This window comes from Phyllobates terribilis, unplaced genomic scaffold (assembly GCF_046119375.1).
Source record: "Phyllobates terribilis strain yellow unplaced genomic scaffold, ASM4611937v1 Scaffold_2491__1_contigs__length_128032, whole genome shotgun sequence".
NCBI classification, from domain to species: domain Eukaryota; kingdom Metazoa; phylum Chordata; class Amphibia; order Anura; family Dendrobatidae; genus Phyllobates; species Phyllobates terribilis.
The window spans coordinates 37448-42500 of NW_027365248.1; positions in this window are offsets into that span (position 1 = coordinate 37448).

The following is a 5053-nucleotide window of genomic DNA, read 5'->3' on the forward strand; positions in this document are numbered from 1 at the left end:
TTTTTTTCAAATTTCCCCTCCCTTCCCCAGACTCCATAACAAAACTGGAGTTTTCGCCGGCATGTGGGGGTGGCGGTTATCCCTGTACTTATTCTTATTAGTGTCTTTAAGATGCTATTTCAAATGAAAGTTGGTGTGCGCCGGTAGTTTCGGGGTTAGTGCAGCTCCAGTCAGCTCCCTGAGCCCTCGGGCTGTGGCGTGCGCACGCTGCTGATGTCACTGCGGCACCATGAGACCTCATCACGCTGCAGGGGGTGAGGAAGCGAGACTGAGGGCTGTTATTAATACAGTGTTTGCAAGCATATACATTGTATATATACAGACCCCTCTGTATACAGCCCCCTGTATACAGATAGATAAATACAAATCACTATGTACACTCTAATGTAAATTTATCAAAATCAATTGTTTAGCTGAAGGCTATTTTATGACCAATAATTGTTAACCTTTGATAATATTGATTCAATATTTAAAGGATATATACTCCATGAGAATGAATATTTGAACACATGGCGTCAGAAACGCGTTGCTGCGCTGTCTGGGCGTTATTTCATGTAGATTTTATTCTACTCCCGTCAATACATTTTGCACATTACTGGAAGCTGGATATATTATTCTTATCACATTATTGAGTAATTGTGTATATGTATAGATTGTCTTTATTCCACCTGATGCACATTATTATTGTACACTGTATATGCACTGTTACAATTATTTCAGAATTGCTGCTGATTAATTGTATAATTTGGCTGCCTTAAATATTCTGCACTTGCACTTGGTACTTGCTTAAAGGTCCACGATATGGGACCGAAACTTCACCACATGGGCTATTGGCTTTTTTTTTTCACTTACTTTGTGTGCTGCTGTATTACATTACTAGCATGTACCTAGAGGGCTTTCCTGGGGAGGGAGATGCTGTATGTATGTATGTAGGACCTGGGGAGGGAGATGCTGGCTGTGTGTATTTTGGACCTGGGGAGGGAGATTTTGCGCTGTGTGTCGGACCTGGGGAGGGAAATGCTGCGCTGTGTGTTGGACATGGGGAGGGAGAGGCTGCACTGTGTGTCAGACCTGGGGAGGGGGATGTGAAGCTGTATGTATGTCGGACCCGGGGAGGGCGATGTGAAGCTGTATGTATGTCGGACCAGGGGAGGGCGATGCTGCGCTGTGTCGGGCCTGAGGAGGGAGGTGCTGCGCTGTGTGTCGGACCTGGGGAGGGAGATGCTGCGCTGTGTGTCGGACCTGGGGAGGGAAATGCTGCGCTGTGTGTCGGACCTGGGGAGGGAGATGCGAAGATTTATGTATGTTGGACTCGGGGAGGGCGATGTGAAGATGTATGTATGTCGGACCCGGGGAGGGCGATGCAAAGCTGTATGTATGTCGGACCCGGGGAGGGCGATGCGAAGCTGTATGTATGTCGGACCCGGGGAGGGCGATGTGAAGCTGTATGTATGTCGGACCTGGGGATGGTGATGCGAAGATGTATGTATGTCAGACCCGGGGAGGGCAATGCAAAGCTGTATGTATGTCGGACCCGGGGAGGGAGATGCTGCGCTGTGTCGGACCTGGGGAGGTAGGTGCTGCACTGTGTGTCAGACCTGCGGAGGGAGGTGCTGCGCTGTGTGTCGGACATGGGGAGGGAGATGCTGCACTGTGTCGGACCTGGGGAGGGAAATGCTGCGCTGTGTGTTGGACCTGGGGAGGGAGAGGCTGCGCTTTGTGTCGGACCTGGGGACGGAGATGCTGCGCTGTGTGTCGGACCTGGGGAGGAGGAAGCGAAGATCTATGTATGTCGGACCCGGGGAGGGCGATGTGAAGATGTATGTATGTCGATCCCGGGGAGGGCGATGCAAAGCTGTATGTATGTCGGACGCGGGGAGGGCGATGCGAAGCTGTATGTATGTCGGACCCGGGGAGGGCGATGCGAAGCTGTATGTATGTCGGACCCGGGGAGGGCGATGTGAAGCTGTATGTATGTCGGACCTGGGGATAGTGATGCGAAGCTTGATGTATGTCGGACCCGGGGAGGGCAATTCAAAGCTGTATGTATGTCGGACCTGGGGAGGGCGATGCTGCGCTGTGTGTCGGACCTGGGGAGGGAGGTGCTGAGCTGTGTGTCGGACATGGGGAGGGAGATGCTGCGCTGTGTCGGACCTGGGGAGGGAAATGCTGCGCTGTGTGTTGGACCTGGGGAGGGAGAGGCTGCGCTGTGTGTCGGACCTGGGGACGGAGATGCTGCACTGTGTGTCGGACCTGGGGAGGGGGATGCTGCGCTGTGTCGGACCTCGGGAGGGGGATGCGAAGATCTATGTATGTCGGACCCGGGGAGGACGATGTGAAGATGTATGTATGTCGGACCCGGGGAGGGCGATGTGAAGCAGACTATACTGCAATCTACTATTTCTTTTTAAAACTACACTATAGCAGATTTATCTTAAACCTCCCCCTATACAAGCAGCTAATTAACATTTAATGTCTTCTCAGAGAGAGAAGCTTCAATACAGAAATACACAGCCCCCCTCCCCCAGCATTGCCATACACTGAGAGCAGACTAGACTGCCATCTACTGTTCATTTATAAGAATACACCATAGCAGATTTATTTCCACAATACATGCTGTTCACTCTAGAATATACAACAAAATACAGGATATAAGGGAAAATACACTGTAAGGCTAAGTTCACATGTTAGTTTATTGTTTAGTTTTTCATATCTGTTATTGTAAGCCAAAACCAGGAGTGCATGAAAAATACAGAAGTGGTGACATGGGAGGCAGTATTTAGTACTTGAGGTGGCTGCACCCCAAAATGTGTCTTCTCAAATGGACCCCAAAATGTGACTGTAGCCCAGAAATGTTTACTAAAAATAATTAGTGTAAAAAAAAAAAAAAAAAAAAAAAAATTCCAGTCCCCTTTAAGCCCCCCAAAATTGTAGGGGGTCAAGTAACTCCTCAACTTGCATCTGACCTACCCCCAAAACATTCAGGTGTTTCAATATTTGTGTTCAAAGAAAAAGAAAGAGAAATATCGGTCATACACAGATTTCCTACAGAGATACATTGGGCAGCCCTACGGCTGACAGAAGTAGAGGCCTGAAGCCGTACGGCTGCAAAACAGAGCAATGCAATGCACTGAGAACAGACTATGTTTGGGTCAGTTTTTCATATCAGTTATTGTAAGCCAAAACCAGGAGAGGATAAAAAAATACAGACGTGGTGACGTGGGAGGCAGTTTTTAGTACTTGAGGTGGCTGCACCCCAAAATGCATCTTCTCAAATGTACCCCAAAATGTCCCCCAAAATGTGACTGTAGCCCAGAAAGAATCACTTGTGGTACATAAAAAAACAGGATTCATTATTTTAGATGTTGAAGGTAGTATTTAGCACTTTGGGGGATGCACCCCAAAATGTCTTCTCAAATGTACCCGCAAAATGTGTCATTTCTAAAAATAATCACTTGGGGGACACAAAAAACAGGATTCAGTAAGTTAGGGGCAGTGGGAGGCAGTATTTATTACTTGAGGTAGTTGCACCCCAAAAAATGTATCTTTTCAAATGGACCCCAAGATGTGAATGTAGCCCAGAAATGATCACAATAAATAACTAGTGTAATAAGTAAAAAAAAAAGTTCCAGCCCCCTTTAAGCCCCCCCCAAATTGGAGGGGGTCAAGTAACCCCTCAACTTGCATCTGACCTGCCCCCAAAACATTCAGGTGTTTCAATAATTGTGTTCAAAGAAAAAGAAAGAGAAATATCGGTCATACACAGATTTCCTATAGAGATACATTGGGCAGCCCTACGGCTGACAGAAGTAGAGGCCTGAAGCCGTACGGCTGCAAAACAGAGCAATGCAATGCACTGAGAACAGACTATGTTTGGGTCAGTTTTTCATATCAGTTATTGTAAGCCAAAACCAGGAGAGGATAAAAAAATACAGACGTGGTGACGTGGGAGGCAGTTTTTAGTACTTGAGGTGGCTGCACCCCAAAATGTATCTTATCAAATGTACCCCAAAATGTCCCCCAAAATGTAACTGTAGCCCAGAAAGAATCACTTGGGGTACATAAAAAACAGAATTCAGCATTTTAGGGGCTGTTGAATGTAGTATTTAGCATTTTGGAGGATGCACCCCAAAATGTGTCTCCTCAAATGTACCCCCAAAATGTGTCAGATTTCTACAAATAATCAATGGGGGGGGTCATAAAAAACAGGATTTAGTATTTTAAGGGCTGTGGGAGGCAGTATTTATTACTTGAGGTGGCTGCGCCCCAAAAATGTGTCTTCTCAAATGGACCCGAAAATGTGACTGTAGCGCAGAAAGAATCACTTGGGGGACATAAACAGGATTCAGCATTTTAGGGGCTGTTGAAGGTAGTATTTAGCACTTTGGAGGATGCACCCCAAAATGTGTCTCCTAAAATGTACCCCCAAAATGTGTCAGATTTCTAGAAATAATCACTTGGGGGACCTAAAAAACAGGATTCATTATTTTAGGGGTTATTGAAGGTAGTATTTAAGCACTTTGGAGGATGCATCCCAAAATGTGTCAACTCAAATGTATCCCCAAAGTGTGTCAGATTTCTAGAAATAATCACTTGGGGGGACATAAAAACAGGATTCAGCATTTTAGGGGCTGTTGAAGGTAGTATTTAGCACTTTGGAGGATGCACCCCAAAATGTGTCTCCTAAAATGTACCCCCAAAATGTGTCAGATTTCTAGAAATAATCACTTGGGGGATCTAAAAAACAGGATTCATTATTTTAGGGGTTATTGAAGGTAGTATTTAAGCACTTTGGAGGATGCATCCCAAAATGTGTCAACTCAAATGTACCCCCAAAGTGTGTCAGATTTCTAGAAATAATCACTTGGGGGGACATAAAAACAGGATTCAGCATTTTAGGGGCTGTTGAAGGTAGTATTTAGCACTTTGGAGGATGCACCCCAAAATATGCCTCCTCAAATGTACCCCAAAAATGTGTCAGATAATCACTTGGGGAACATAAAAACAACAGGTTTCAGTATTTTAGAGGCTCTGGGAGGCAGTATTTATTACT